Here is a 16,943-nt window from a genome sequence, read left to right as displayed (position 1 = left end):
CTACTAATCATAATGCCTTCTAGGATCATCAACACTGTTGTGTGTATTAGTTCTTAGTAGTAACTCTTTACACTTAGTTGTAGACCATAATATGGATATACCACAATCTCCTTATTCATTCACAATGATGATATTTTTGATGATATTTTTATTATTTCCAGTTTGAGGCTATTATGAATAAAGTTTCTGTAAATACTCCTGTACAAGTCTTTATGAAGATATGTGTTCATTTCTCTTGGGTGGATTTCTAGAAGTGAAACTACTGAGTCATATGGATGTTTAATAAAAGTTGTAAAAGTGGGTATCCTTGCCTTGTTCCCAAAGGGGAACAAGGGGAAAAGCATGTAGTCTTCCACCAGGAAGTATTATGTAGCCACAGGTTTAATTTTTTGTTTGTTGGTTGTTGGTTGTTTTGTTTGTTGGTTGGTTTTGTAGTCTTTCATTATCAGATTAAGGAAGTTTCTTCAATTCCTAGTTTTCTGGAAATTTTCATAATGACTGGCTATTTAATTTTGTTAAATGCTTTTATTTTCCTATATTAAGAAGGTCATATCATTTTTCTTTTTTGTTTCTTAATATGGTGAATTACATTGATTGATCTTCCATTGTTGAACCATCCTTGAGTTCCCAAGAAAAACTACACTTGGTCCTTACTCATTGTCTTTTTTCCCCCTGTATTTGTTTTGCCAATATTATGATGAGGATTTTTGCACCTTTGTTCTTGAGAGATATTGGTCTGTATTTTTCCCCCTTGTTATGTCTTTGTCACATTTAGGAAGCATTACCCCTGCTCCTATTTTTTTGGAAGAGTTTGTATTTTATTTCATTTTAAACTCCTGCTATAACATGCCAGTAAAGTCACTGGGACCTGGAGTCCTCTTTATGTACAGCTTTTTAACTATAAATTCATTTTCTTTGATAAACATGGTATTCCACATATTTATTTCTTCTTGAATAAGCAATGATATTTTGTGTCTTTCAAGGAATTTGTCCATTTCATTTAAGTTAAAGTTGCTCATAAATACTTATTCTACTTTTAATATTGGTAGAATCTGTACTGATGTCATTTTTCATAGTTCTGGTATTGTTAAGTTGGTTTTTTCTCTTTTCTTCTTGATCAGCATAGCTAGAGGTTAATCAATTTTATTCATTTTTCAAAAATTGGTTTTTGGTTTCATTGATTTTTACAATTAATTTTCTGTTTTCTATTTTATTAATTTATGCTGATAACTTTATTGTTTCCTTTCTTCTATTTGCTTTGGGTTTAATTTGCTCTTCTTTTGCTAGTTTCTTAAGGTAAAATCTTCGATCATTGATTTAAGAACTTTCCTCATTTCTGATATAAACACTGAATGCTATAAATTTATCCATTTTATAAATAAAATACAACTTTTGCTATGTCCCACAAATCTTGATATGCTGTGTGATCACTTTCTTTTTTTTTTTTTTTTTCTTATTTATTTATTAGAAAGAGAGAGAAAGAGCATGAGAGGAGAGAGGTCAACAGGAGAAGCAGACTCTCTGCTGGGCAGGGAGCCCGATGTGGGTTTCGATCCCAGGACTCCAGGATCGTTACCTGAGCTGAAGGCAGTCACCCAACCAACTGAGCCACCCAGGCACTCATGTGTGAGCACTTTCATTCAGTATAAATATTTACTAATTCTCTTTGTGACTTCCTCTTTGACTGATATTTATAAGTATGTTATATAACTTCAAAGTATTTGAGAATATTCCCGATATCTTTCTATTATTAGTTTTAAGCTTAATTCCACTGTGGTTAGAGACCATATTTTGCATTATTTCAATTCTTTTAAATTTACTGAGGTTTACCTGGTAGCCTAAAATATGCTCTATTTTGGTGGATGTTCTATGTGTGCTTGAAAATAATACATGTTCTGCTGTTTTTAGGTGCAGTGCTCTATAAATCTCAATTAAAACAAGTTGGTTAGTAGTGTTACCTAGGTCTTCTATATCCTCAACAATTCACTCTCTAATTTTTCTATCAATCCCTGAGAAAAGAGCATTGAAATATTTAAATACAGTTATTCTTATGTCTATTTCTTTTTTTAAGATTATTTATTTTAGAGAGAGAGTAAGTGCATGAGCAAGGGGAGGGGGAGAAGTAGTGGGAGAGAGAATCTCAAGTAGATTCCCCACAGAGTGGAGCCCAATGTGAGGCTCAATCCCAGGACCCTAAGATCATGACCTGAGCCACCCACGTGCCCCTACTTGTGTTTTAGTTCTCCTTCCAGTTCTACTACATTTTGCCTTATGCATTTTGAAGCTATTATTAGGTACATACACATTATGTTATGTCTTTGTAGTTAACTGGTTCCTTATCATTATGTACTATCTCTTTTTCTTATTAGGAATTCTTTGTTTGATATTAACGTAGTGAATTCATCTTTCTTTTAATTTTTTCATAGTAAATGTTCTTCCATTCTTTCGCTCTTTTTTCCCATCTACTGTTTTTTTTTTTTTTTAAGATTTTATTTATTCATTTGACAGACAGAGAGCACAAGCAGGCAGAGAAGCAGGCAGAGAGAGAGGAGGAAGCAGGATCCCCGCTGAGCAGAGAGCCTGATGTGGGGCTCAATCCCAGGACCCCGAGATCATGACCTGAGCCGAAGGCAGAGGCCTTAACCCTCTGAGCCACCCAGGCGCCCCTCCCATCTACTTTTAATGTACCTATGTCTTTATATTTAAAGTAGGTTTCTTGTAAATAGCATTTAGTCAGTTCTTGCCTTTTAATCTAATCAGAAAACCTCTGTCAACTTGTGTGTTTAGTTAGACCTGCGTTTTCTAGTAAGATAGCTACTAGCCACATATCCCTTTGGAGAACCTACGGAACCAGGAATACCTATGGAATTTTACTAAACAGAATATAAACTATCTTATTAATAATTTTATGATGACTATGTCGAAATAACAATAGTTTGCATAGATTCTTTTACATTCTTTTAAAATTAGCTTCATCTGTCTCTTTTTATTTTTTTTTAAATCTGGCTACCAGAAAACTTTAAATTACATACCTTACTCACATTATATATATATCTTTTTCAAAGATTTTCTTTATTTGACAGAGAGAAACACAGCGAGAGAGGGACACAAGCAGAGGGAATGGGAGAGGGAGACGCAGGCCTCCCGCTGAGCAGGCAGCCCAATGCGGAGCTCGAACCCAGGACCCTGGGATCATGACCTGAGCCAAAGGCAGGCGCTTAACAACTGAGCCACCCAGGCGCCCTTCACATTATATTTTTATTGGGCAACATGGTTTAGACCATCTTCATTCAATTTAATTGCTAATATGATTTAATTAAAATATACGATCTTGCTGATTGGCTTCTGTTACTTTTTCCCCTTTTTCTTCTCTTTTTCTGCATGCTTTTGGATTAATTTACCATTTAATTTTTCTCCATTGCTGGCTTGTTACTTATAATTTTTGAATATTTTAGTGTTTTCCCTAGGGCTTATAGTGTGTGTTTTTAATTCCACAGGCTACCTTTAAATTATATTTTACTTCTTTTTAAATAGCATAAGAATCTTATAGCAACATACTTCCAATACCTTCCCCCTTCCTTTATGTTATTTTTTTATAAAGATTTTGTTTATTTATTTGACAGAGAGAGAGAGAGATCACAAGTAGGCAGAGAGGCAGGCAGAGAGAGAGGAAGGGAGGCAGGCTCCCCGCTGAGCAGAGGGCCTGATGTGGGGCTCGATTGCAGGACCCTGAGATGTGACCTGAGCTGAAGGCGGAAGCTTTAACCCACTGAGCCACCCAGGTGCCCCTCCTTTATGTTATTTTTGTCATAAATTACATCTTCCCATATACTATAAACTCACAATACATTGCTTCTATTTTTGCTTTAAAAGTCTCTTGTTTCTCAAAACAATTTAAAATGGGGAAATGTCTTACATATTAACCATTTTAACTATTGATGGAACTCCTAAGTTCTTAGTATAGCTGTAGGTTTTTACATGATATTATTTTCCTTTTGCACAAATAATTTCCTTTAACATTTCTTTTTTTTTTTTTTAAGATTTTATTTATTTATCTGACAGAGAGAGCAATCACAAGTAGGCAGAAAGGCAGGCAGAGAGAGAGGAGGAAGAGGCTCCCTGACGAGCAGAGAGCCTGATGCGGGCCTCGATCCCAGGACCCTGGGACCATGACCTGAGCCAAAGGCAGAGGCTTTAACCCACTGAGCCACCCAGGCGCCCATCCTTTAACATTTCTTATATCACAAGTCCATTGGAAATAATTTCATGCAACTTTCATTTTTATATAATATTTACTTTGCTTTTATATTTTTGACTTCTTCTTCGCCAATTTGAATACCTATTATTTCTTTTTTGTTGTCTGATTGCTGTTGCTAGGACTTCTAGTACTATGTTGAACAGTAGTGGCGAGAGTGGAGACATCCTTGTTGTGTTCCTGATCTCAAAGGGAAGGCTGTCAACTTTTCCCCATTGAGATTGATATTCGCTATGGGTTTTTCATAGATTTTATGAAGTTGAGGAATGTTCCCTCTAGCCCTATAGTTTGAAGAGTTTTAATCAGGAACGGATACTGTATCTTGTCAAATGCTTTTTCTGCATCAATTGAGAGGACCATGTGGTTCTTCTCTCTTCTCTTATTGATTTGTTCTATCACATTGATTGATTTGGGAATGTTGAACCACCTTGCATCCCAGGGATAAATCCCACCTGATCATGGTGGATTATCTTTTTAATGTACTGTTGGATCCTATTAGCTAGGATCTTGTTGAGAATCTTGGCATCTATACTCATCAGGGATATTGTTCTGAAATTCTCCTTTCTGGTGGGGTCTTTGCCTGGTTTGGGGATCAGGGTAATGTTGGCTTCATAGAAAGAGTCTGGAAGTTTTCCTTCTGTTTCTATTTTTTGAAACAGCTTCAGGGGAATCAGTATTATTTTTTTTTTAATGTTTGGTAGAATTCTCCAGGGACTCCGTCAGGTCCTGGGATCTTGTTTTTTGGGATGTTTTTGATCACTGCTTCAATTTCGTTACTAGATATTGGTCTATTCAGGTCGTCAATTTCTTCCTGATTCAGTTTTGGAAGTTTATAGATTTCCAGGGATGCATCTATTTCATCTAGGTTGCGTAACTTATTGGCATGTAACTGTTGATAATAATTTCTGATGTTTGTTTCTATTTCCTTGGTTTAGTCGTGATCTCTCCGTTTTCATTCATAATTTTATTAGTTTGGGTCCTCTTTTCTTTTGGATTAGTTTGGCCAGTGGTTTATCAATCTTATTGATTGTTTAAAAGATTTCATTTATATATTTTGACATAGAGAAACAGAGAAGCACAAAGAGGGAGAGCAAGAGAGGGAGAAGCAGGCTGAACAGGAAGCTGAACAGGAAGCCCAATGTGGGGCTCAATCCCAGGGCCCTGGATCATAACCTGAGCTGATGGCAGATGCTTAAACAACTGAGCCACCCAGGTGCCCCTATTTTGCTTTTATATTTGAAAGATATTTTTTCTGGGTAAAATATCCCAGGATGACAGTTCTTTTCTTCAATACTTTAAACATGTCACTTCATTATTCTGGCTTGCATAGTTTCTGATGTAAAAATCTCCTTTAATTATCAGTTCTATTCCTTTGTCTCTATGTATGTGTGTGTGTGTGTTCTCTTGATACCCTTGAAGTTGTTTCTTTGTTTTTAGTTTTACACACTTTGAACATGATACCTGTAGGGGTTCAGTTTTTTGTATATTTGGAGGATTTTTTGTATACTCTGAGGTATTTTTTGTCATTTTTATGTTTGTCTTCTATGTCTGTCTTCTTTAATTTTGGCCATTATCTTTTCCAAATCATATTTTGTCCCATTTTTAATAAAATATTTTGTTTATTTATTTGAGAAAGAGAGAGAGTACGGGAGAGTATGGGAGTGGCAAAAGGAGAAGGAGAAGTAGGCTCCCCTGCTGAACAGGCAGCTAGTTGTGGGGCTAGACCCCAGGAACATGGGATCATGACCAGAGCTGAAGGTAGAAGCTTAACTGGCTGAGCCACCCAGGCACCCCATATGTTGTCCCATTATACCTCTCTCCTACAATTCCATATATATATGTATGTTAAACTATTTCTATATTGCCCAACAGTTCTTGGATGCTCTGTTGTATTTTTCCCACTCTGTTTTGTTTCTTCGTGTTTTACTCTGCATAATTTTTGATCAGCTATTTTCAAATTTACCAGTTATTTCCTGTATCAAGTCAATTGAGGAGCACTTTGAAGGCATCTATTTTTGTTGCTTTGGAGTTTGTTTTTTATTTCTAGCATTTTATTAGACTCTTTCTCATGGTTTTCACTGCTCTGCTACAATTTCTTATGTACTCATGTATTTGCCTACCTTTTCAAGTAGAACCGCTAATATTTTAATAATAGTTATTTTAAATTCACTGCATGATTTCCGACCTCTAGATCATCTCTGATTCTGATTCTGTTAATTGCTTTTACAATGAGTTGACTTTTCTTAGCTTTTATGTGTCAGATAATTTTTATTGAATACTAGACAGTATATATAGAACCGTAGAAATTGAAGATACTATTTATATTTGGAGATAGACATGCCTCTTCTACCCCATGACTTTGGGGTGTTAATTCAACCTAGTCAGAAGTTGAACTGTTTTTTGTTGTTTCTGTGATTATGGCTCTCTACCAGTTTCATTGTCCTCTAGGCTTACTTTGTGTTTAGGACTGGGGACTCTGTGCTGAGTGTTTTTGTTGTTGTTGTTGTTTCCAATAAGCCTGATAGACCCTCAGCTTTCAGCCTTCCCTGTGCAATTATGCCACACTGGACAGCTTTCCCCACAAATTTTGCTTCCTCCCCAGGGATAGCCTGTTATTGACCATGATTCAATGCTTGCTATCTGGGGAGGGGCAGGAAGTTTCTCTGTTGCTCTGGTCCACTCAGTCTTAGTTATACTCTGTGTGCCTTCACCTTTGTGATGGGGCTATCTCATGACCCTGTCCTTCCTCCTCATGACACCCAAACTGTGCCTTGTATCCTTAATGGGTCTTGTTTAGGACTTTCCAGACTCCTGTTACCTGGCCCCTCCACACAAACACCAGTAATAAGAGAACTTTAGTGGTATTGATTGATATGGGATCTGTGTCTAGGACTATTTCCTGCCTCTGTCTTATAAGGAGAGGGTATTTTTCTTTTACCCAACCACCAGCCACACTGGTACTGCAAATATGTCCTGGGAGTATCAGGCTTTACTGCCTCTACCTCCATGACTTTAGGCTTTTATTTCATAGAGGTAACGGATCCAGGAGATTTTTCTTGTCTTTCCCACAGCAGCACTCAATTCCCTTCAGTGATCCTGCACCCCTGAAGGAAGGTCTTTTTGGTCTCTTCTCCTGCCTATAACCTCTTTTTTTTGTGAGTTCCCAATGGAAACCCATGGAAAAGGATTTGCAGGTTGGTACATACTCTTGTGTCTGTGGCTTTCGGGTATCTGTATTCTCATGCTAACCCAAACTTAGCTTTTTTATCAATCTCTTTAATTTTTAGCTAAATTCTTCTTACATGCTTTTAGGGTGTATCATCTCATTTTCCCATATTATGCCACAGATGAGCCAATTCTCACATTCTCTCTCTCTCTCTTTGGAAAGGTCTGTTTTTGTTTTTTTTTTATTAATTTTTTTTATTTTTTCAGCATAACAGTATTCATTATTTTTGCACCACACCCAGTGCTCCATGCAATCCGTGCCCTCTACAATACCCACCACCTGGTGCCCCCAACCTCCCACCCCCCACCCCTTCAAAATTCTCAGATCGTTTTTCAGAGTCCATAGTCTCTCATGGTTCACCTCCCCTTCCAATTTCCCTCAACTCCCTTCTCCTCTCCATCTCCCCTTGTCCTCCATGCTATTTGTTATGCTCCACAAATAAGTGAAACCATATGATAATTGACTCTCTCTGCTTGACTTATTTCAGTCAGCATAATCTCTTCCAGTCCCGTCCATGTTGCTACAAAACTTGGGTATTCATCCTTTCTTTTTTCTTTTTCTTTTTTTTTTTTTTTACAACTTTATAAACATATATTTTTATCCCCAGGGGTACAGGTCTGCGAATCACCAGGTACATACCTCAATATTATCAAAGCCATCTATGAAAAACCCACCGCAAATATCATTCTTAATGGAGAAAAACTGAAAGCTTTTCTGCTAAGGTCAGGAACACGGTAGGGATGTCCGTTATCACCACTGCTATTCAACATAGTACTAGAAGTCCTAGCCTCAGCAATCAGACAACAAAAGGAAATTAAAGGCATCCAAATCGGCAAAGAAGATGTCAAACTATCACTCTTCGCAGATGATATGATACTATATGTGGAAAACCCAAAAGACTCCACTCCAAAACTGCTAGAACTTGTACAGGAATTCAGTAAAATGTCAGGATATAAAATCAATGCACAGAAATCAGTTGCATTTCTCTACACCAACAACAAGACAGAAGAAAGAGAAATTAAGGAGTCCATCCCATTTACAATTGCACCCAAAACTATAAGATACCTAGGAATAAACCTAACCAAAGAGACTAAGAATCTATACTCAGAAAACTATAAAGTACTCGTGAAAGAAATTGAGGAAGACACAAAGAAATGGAAAAATGTTCCATGCTCCTGGATTGGAAGAATAAATATTGTGAAAATGTCTATGCTACCTAACGCAATCTACACATTTAATGCAATTCCTATCAAAGTACCATCCATTTTTTTCAAAGAAATGGAACAAATAATCCTAAAATTTAGATGGAACCAGAAAAGACCTCGAATAGCCAAAGGAATATTGAAAAAGAAAGCCAAAGTTGGTGGCGTCACAATTCCGGACTTCAAGCTCTATTACAAAGCTGTCATCATCAAGACAGCATGGTACTGGCACAAAAACAGACACATAGATCAATGGAACAGAATAGAGAGCCCAGAAATGGACCCTCAACTCTATGGTCAACTCATCTTCAACAAAGCAGGAAAGAATGTCCAATGGAACAAAGACAGCCTCTTCAATAAATGGTGTTGGGAAAATTGGACAGCCACATGCAGAAAAATGAAATTGGATCATTTCCTTACACCACACATGAAAATAGACTCAAAATGGATGAAGGATCTCAATGTGAGAAAGGAATCCATCAAAATCCTCGAGGAGAACACAGGCAGCAACCTCTTCGACCTCAGCCGCAGCAACATCTTCCTAGGAACATCACCAAAGGCAAGGGAAGCAAGGGCAAAAATGAACTTCTGGGATTTTATCAAGATCAAAAGCTTTTGCACAGCAAAGGAAACAGTTAACAAAGGTCTGTTTTTTATTTCAGAGCTTATGGGTGCCTGGTAATCTTAGTTCTCTGATGGGTTCAGGAAAATTTATGAGTTTGTAATTCATTATTACAAATTTGTTCTCATTGCTATGATTTAAAAAACAGTATTTTTTTCTACATTCCTACATCTAAAGAAAAAAAACCATTTTCTTCATTATTAGATTTCTTTTTCTGGGTATAGAAATATAGGTTAAATTTTTTTTCTTTTGTTTCATTTATTTAATGAAGTCCCTCCATTATCTTCTGGTCTCTGTGTTTTCTCATAAGAAATCTGTTGACATTTTTATGTGTATTCTTCTGAATATAATGTGTTCTTTATCTCTGGGTGCTCTTAAGAATTCATTTAATCACTGATTTTAGTAATTTGATTATGATGTGTCTTGATGTGCTTTTCTTTATATTTATGCTTATAGAAGCTCATTAAGATCTCTGAATCTGTGGGTATAAAATTGTCACCAAATTTGGAGAAATTGTGGCTATTATGTTCTAAAATATTTGTTTTCTGTTTTGCCTTCCCCTTCTGGTATTCCAATAACACATACATTTTCAGACTAATTTGATATTGTTCCACAACTCATTTATGTTTATTTTTAAAAATTATTTCTCTGGGAGTACTTGGGTGTCTCAGTTAAGCTTCTGACCCTTGATTTCAGCTCAGGTTATAATCTCAGGGTCATGAGATCAAGCCCCATGTCAGGTTCTGCACTGGGCATGGAGTTTGCTTAAGATGCTCTCTCTCCCTTTCCTCCTCCCCACTCTCTCTTTCTAAAAAAAAAATAAATAAATAAACAAATAAAATTATTTCTCTTTATTTAATTCTGGATAGTTTCTACTGCTGCATCATCAAGTTCACTAATTTTTTCTACGGTGTGTAATATGCTATTAATCCCATTCAGTTTCTTTTCATTTCAGATCATGTCTGTTTCATCTAAAAAGTTGCTTTTTAATACCTTCCATTTCTCTCATTCTCATGTTCATGTTTTCCTCTACATTCTTGAACATGAAATATATTTATAATAGCTATTTTAATATCCTTGTCAGTCAATTCTATTATCTCATCTCTGGGTCTATATCTATTGATTGATTTTTTTTTTCTCCTGGTTATAAGTTGCATTTTGCTGCTTTTTTGTATGCTTGGAAATATTTGATTAATACTAATGTTATTAATTTTTACATTGTTAGACACTGGATGTTGTTGTATTCATTTAAGTATTGTTGGGCTTTGTGGCTTGAAATCAGTCTGATTCTTTTGTGGTTAGTTTTTAAACTTTCTGAAGCAGTCTAGAATAACCTTTACTGTAAGCTAATGTGTCTCCATTACTGAGGCATCCTCCTTCTGAGGATTTATTTAATGCCCATGTATTAAGAAGTGTTCCACTCTGGTTGGTTAGAACATAAACTATTACCTTCCTATGTGAGCTCAAGGATTCTTTAGCCTATTCCTTCCTGATGGTTTTTCTTCAGCCCCAGGAAGTTCCTTCCATTCCTTCACAGATTAGTATTCAGTCTCAAGACTTTGAGGGAACACTCAGAAGGTTTCTGGAGCAAGTACACCATTCTAACTGAAGCTCTCACCTCTTCACAAATTCTAGCTACTAGCATCTCTCTGAACTCTAAACTCTCTTCAACTGAACAAGACTTTGTTTTGGGCTCTCTCTTACTTTGCTACGGCCTGGAAATTTTTTCCAGGGAATAAGCTAGGGCAATCAAAGGGCTCACTTTGTTAGTTTCCTTTTTCTCAAGGGTCAATGTCCTGCATTGCCTGTTGTCTAAATGTCTGAAAATTTGTCTGGTTTCTAAATGTTTAAAGCAGGAGGATAAATATACTATTTTTGTACTTTATTATATCTGTTATGTAGCCAACTTAAAGTTTTTTTTTTTAAGATTTATTTATTTATTTATTTAGAGAGATCACAAGTAGGCAGAGAGGTGGGGGGGGGGAAGAAGGCTCCCTGCTGAGCAGAGAGCCTGATGCAGGGCTCGATCCCAGGACCCTGAGATCATGACCTGAGCAGAAGGCAGAGGCTTAACCCACTGAGCCACCCAGGTGCCCAACCAACTTAAAGTTTTTAATGTATATATAGAAAATGGTAAAATTTGTGTTAAGTCATTCTGATGGGTAAATATAGTATTAACTGGAAGAGAGCGAGATTAGGGACCAAAGTCAGGTTAAGATGCTAATGGTCCCAGCAACATACAGTGAGAGCATGAATTCTTGGCATGATATATTATATCTAAGAAGTGATAGATATAATAAATATTTAGAGCACTAGGATCTAGTGACTGACTGAACCTGGGAAAGTCAAATGAGATAATGGACACAAAATCATTTCCAAACATCCACTTGAAAATGTATTAAATAACTACTTTGTGTCCACCACTATAGTCAATTAAGACTATATATATAAATAAGATATAGTACCTGGACTAAGAGAGTTAGCAGACTTATAATTTTAAAACAATGTAGGGACTGACACAATAGAAGTGCAAACAAGGTACTATATTGCATACATAATGGAACAATAACAGTTGAGGGGAGTCAAAAAAAGCCCTTAAAGAAGAAATCAAATTTGAGATAGCTCTTGAAAGGTAAGTGAGAGATCTTCAGACAGATAAGGAGGAAAAGGACATTGTAGGCAAAGAATAACAAAAGCATAGTGATTTCCACTAACAAAGATAGTTTCACTGTAAATGAAATATAAAATATGTTGGATACTCAAGGTATATGAATATCAAAATGTAATTTTATAAAAGCGAGATATCATTACTGCATCTCTAAGGATTGTTTCTCTACATATATACGTACATCACATGAAACCTGAAAATAAGTTTTGGTGATGCCACGGTGCTCAAAGTAGAGTCTGCATAATTAGTTACATAGAACAGAAGAAATCAATATTTATCAATATTTATGCCTACTTTCAGCCCAGGACACAACAAATGCAATTACTTAAATATCTGCATTCATGTGCCACAATAATGTTCAAACAATCCTTGTACTTGAAAAGAAATAGAAATAAATATTTTCAATGGCTCTATGAAATAAAGAAAAGTTTATATAGCATTCTTTTTTTCTTTCCTTTTATGTTGGTGAATTCATTGGCAATCATTGCTACCCATGAAGATAGTGCTTTTTTTGTTATTTGTCTCCCTATCCCAAAGAAACATATAGAGATTCTTCTTGGTATTTTAGTTTTAAACATTCTGATATTAACTTTGACCCAGTCTACCTGTTTCTTGTTTGGAATTCCCATGTTCAATTTGTGTCTGTTGTTCTCTCAAGACACTGTACTTAATCATCTCCAGAAAATTACCCCCCAGTTAGTTGCTGTGTAGTACGGGGTTAGTCACCTGCAGTGCAGAGTGCTGGAGGTGACTGAAGGTGTAGCTGCTTCTTAAATAGCTTTTGAGCCAAGTCTGTTATTGCCTGACATTTACCTTCTCTACCAGACGTGCCAGACACCAATTCCTGAGCTTTTGGAGTAGGGGTAGGGACCGGATTCTGCCTTGCAAATCAAGCTGCCTCTTGGCTTTTCCCCACTGCAGCTTCAGCTTTCCTGAGTCAAAGTTAGTTGCCATTCATCTCTCTTCTTTCCAGCTTCCTATATTCTGACGTTATTGTTTTACTCTTGTTCTCTTTGTCTTTGTGGGTTTATACTTTATTTTTAAAAATCCATTTACTATCACTATAGTGGTCTCCAGAAGGGACTTAAAAAATGCATGTGTGCAATACTTCCTCTTTAACTGGAAATCTTGTAGTTCATTCTTTTTTAATATCTATGTCTTTGTATTTTATAATGTACATAATATATTTGTACAGTAATACATATAATTTATAAATAAATAAATACCCTCTTTCACATTGCTCAACTTAAATCATTTTTTCTTCTTTTTACAGGTAAAGCTATATGATTCTAAAAGTTTGGAGACCACTAGTTTCCTGGCCTCCAAATGATGAAGTTCTCCAGAGCTTGATATTTTTCTCTTTTTGTGTTTGTACTCCCCCAGGTGATCTCGCCTAGCCCTAGTGCTGATGACTCCAAAATTTATACATTCAGCCCAGATGTCTGCATTCTCAATTCTGTTCCAAATATCTAGATTCCCACTTGATATCTTCACCTGGATGTCTAAAAGTACCTCAGACTTAACATCCAAATCAGAATTCTTGATTGCCACAACTCTCACACCTCCCATAAATGGCACCTTGTCCAGACCACACCAGTTATTCAGCCAAAAAATTTTACTGAATAGCTGTATGATTTCAAAGCCTGAGAATCCAACAATGAACCAAAATGAAGAGAGTGCTGTCATGCAGCTTACATTCTTGGGGAGGGGGAGGAGAATACAACAAAAAATTTAGAAGTAAGTAGATATCTTGTGTTTATATGTATCCACATTTATCTAAGTTGAGTGCTATTGAGAAAAATAAGAGGAATGGATAGGAAGTGTGGGGTGGTGTGTTTTGTGCTATCTCTCCTTTCCAGCTTTCAAAATTTTGTCATTAGTGTCTCCTCTTTTGTTGTGATTGTCTTTGTGAGTCCATGGGCTTAAAATAATTCATTAATTGTCACTTAGTGGAGTTTGAGGAGAGTGCTGAAGGAAACACATATGTTCAATCTTCCATCTTCATCTAGAAGCTGAAGGGTATTAAGGGAATGTCTTTATGAGAAGATGATATTCAAGCAGAAACCCGAAAGAAGCAAGGAGGTAAGCCATGTAGATATCTAAAAGAAAAGCGGTCCAGATGGAGGGAGGTGCAAGTGAGAAAGGTCCTAAAGTAGGAGTGTACTTAATGTGTTCAAGGAACAGCAAGGAGTCGTGTTGCTGAAGTGGAGTTGAGAAGTGGGATAGAAAGGGAAGATGGTCAGGAAACGAGAGTGGAGAGGTGGCAAGGGACCAATCATTTATTGGAAGCCATGGTAAGGATTTTGATTTTTAGTCACAATGAAATGGAAAGGCCTTGGAAGAGTTTAATTAGACATTATTAAAATTATGTTTTAAATAAGTCACTCTAGCTTCTGCATAATATCTTGTAGGCAGATGAAGGCAGAAGCAGAAACACCAGTTAGGAGTGTGTAGGCAAGAGATGATGATGACCTGAGCTAGAGTGGTAGCAATAGAGGTGGTGAGAAGTAGTAGAAGTCTAGATATGATTTGAAGTTAGAGCCAACAGAATTTTACTGATGGATTATACAACAGAAGTATCAGGTATATTTCAAGTTTTTGATTTAAACAAAGAGTCATGATGTTACTGAAATGATGATGGTTGTAGGTGGAACAGATATGGGAGGCGTGCAGGGAGATAGCAGCTCAGTTAGATATTAATTTGAAATAAATGTTCAACAACTAAATGGTGATGTCAAGTGATTCCTGAATATTTGAGTCTGGGGTTTCAGGGAGTAGTCAGGTGAAAAATATTAATTGGGGTTTATCAGTGTACAAAAAGTATTGAAAGCCGCCTGACTTGATGAACAAGGGAGAATATATAGAAAGAAGAGTTCCAATGAATGAAATCTGGGAGGTTCCAACATTTACTGATTGGGAAGATGATGAAGAACCTGCTGAGAAGTCTGAAGAAAGAGTAACCAGTGAAAAAGAACCAAGAGAGCATGGAGCCTGGAGGAAAAGTAGAAGTGTCTCAAGAAGGGAGTGGTTGACTCTTAAATGCGGCTGAGAAGGTAAGAAAGATAAAGTCTGAGAAACATCATTACATTAACAACATGAATGTCACTGATGACTTTGACAAGGTTATCTTAGTGGAATGGAGGGAGTGAAAGCTTATTTAGGGTGCTGCAGATGCTGACTGACGACTCAGGAAATACAGGAATTATCTGTTGGAGCAGTTCACAATTAGGCAAGAAAGATAGGGTGCAGAGTTTAGATAGAGATGGTGCTCTTCAGTAGGAGACCAGACCGTTCATCCAGTACAATGAGAGGTAAGGCAGAAGACTCAGTTTACAGTGGATTGGTAGATGTGACCAGAAGTGTGGAAGTTCGGTTTTTACTAAAATAGAAAGTAAGGTCATTATCAGCTGAGAAAATGGAGAACAGAGAGGTACTAGAGGTCAAAAGAGAGAAAAGAATATGTACAATAGTTATTTAAGAGAGTAAGAAGGTGAATTAGCTAGGAAATTATAGTAGGATGGCATAGTCAAGGAAAGGCCCACTTAAATTTTGAGGTTGTGAAGAGAGATCAGTTAGCTTGAGCATGTGATTTTTTTCTATCCATGTTTTCATTGCTCAGATGCACAGGAAGAGTGAATGTCATTTAGATTTGACCAGGTTTGGGGTTTTACAAGACAGTTGTGATGGAGAGGTGAAAGGGAGCTAAAGGTGTGTCAGAATGGTGAGCAATCTCAGCAAATGCACTCTCAATCACTTGGTCGCTCTACTTGAAGACCTAAGAATTCATTTTGATTCCTCTTTTTTTCATTCCCCACAGCCATTCTATCAACCCTACTGTTATTTCCAACATATATTGGAATTTATCACCTTTTCTCAATCTCCATGGCCACTGCCTTGGCCTACCCACTTGATTCCTCTTCATGCCAGTGTCTTGCCTGTCTAACTAGTCTCCTTGCCTCAACTCTTAATACCAACTCACTACCAAGCAATCTATCCTTGGCACAACAACCAGAGTCAGCTTTCTTCACTCCAGCCATTAGTGTCTTCCCACTGGAATTCTCTTTTAATTTGAATGATTGCCACGAAGGTCCTGGTTCCTCTGCCCACTTGTGTAACCTCCTCTACCACTGCTTTCTCTGATGACTGTTCCATCTCAGCCACACTGGCCTCATCTTTGGTTCTCAAACATGGAAACTCTTTTTGTCTCAGACTGATGAAATTCTTTATTTTACCTGGAATGCTCTTCCTCTGCCTCTCTAATTGGTCACTTTTACTTACTTTTCAAATTTCAGATCAGATTGTAACTTCCTCAAAGAAAACTTCCCTGAGCTTACTATTTGAAGTACTCTTACCCAGGGTGCCTGAGTTGTGCAGTGGGTTTAGCATCTCATTCTTGGTTTGGGCTCAGGTCTTGATCTCAAGGTTGTGAGATCCAGCATCACCTTGGGCTCCATGCTCAGCATGGAGTCGGCTTGAGATTCTATCTCCCTCTGTCGCTCCCACTCATGCTCTCTCTCTCTCTCTCTCTCACTCTAAAATAAGTAAATTAATTTTCTTAAATAATAAAATACTCTTACCCATGTACTGTGCATCACATCACTTTATTTGTTTTATTTTTTAAGATTTATTTATTTGAGAAAGAGAGTGTGTGTATAAGCAGGGGAAGGGGCAGAGGAAGAGGGAAAGAATCTCAAGCAGACTCCACACTGAGCAGATACCCCTATACAGGGCTTGATCTCATGACCCTAAGACCATTACCTGAGCTGAAACCAAGAGTTGGCACTTAACCCACTGAGCCACTCAGACACTTCATTTGTTTTAAGCTTTAACACAATCTGAAGTTATCTTTATATATCTGTTCACCTGTATACCCCAACTACCGTGAGGGCAGGGACTTTGTCTCTTTCATTCTCTTCTCTAGTTTTAGAGCAATGGATCTCAAACTTATTTGTCTCAGGCAATTTACACTC

General features: G+C 37.0%; 1 long non-coding RNA gene across 1 annotated transcript in view; it reads left to right on the top strand.

Moving 5' to 3' along the window:
• LOC125102943 (uncharacterized) overlaps positions 1–15,236 on the top strand; it is a 49,496-nt gene extending 34,260 nt beyond the window's left edge. Inside the window, exon 3 of the long non-coding RNA XR_007128235.1 lies at positions 13,247–15,236. This is a non-coding gene — a long non-coding RNA (uncharacterized LOC125102943). The remainder of the gene's footprint in view (positions 1–13,246) is intronic.
• Positions 15,237–16,943: the final 1,707 nt, after the last annotated feature.

This window comes from Lutra lutra, chromosome 6 (genome assembly GCF_902655055.1).
Source record: "Lutra lutra chromosome 6, mLutLut1.2, whole genome shotgun sequence".
Classification (NCBI taxonomy): Eukaryota; Metazoa; Chordata; class Mammalia; order Carnivora; family Mustelidae; genus Lutra; species Lutra lutra.
Note: the sequence above shows the minus strand (reverse complement) of the source record. Positions and strands in the feature narration are given on the sequence as shown.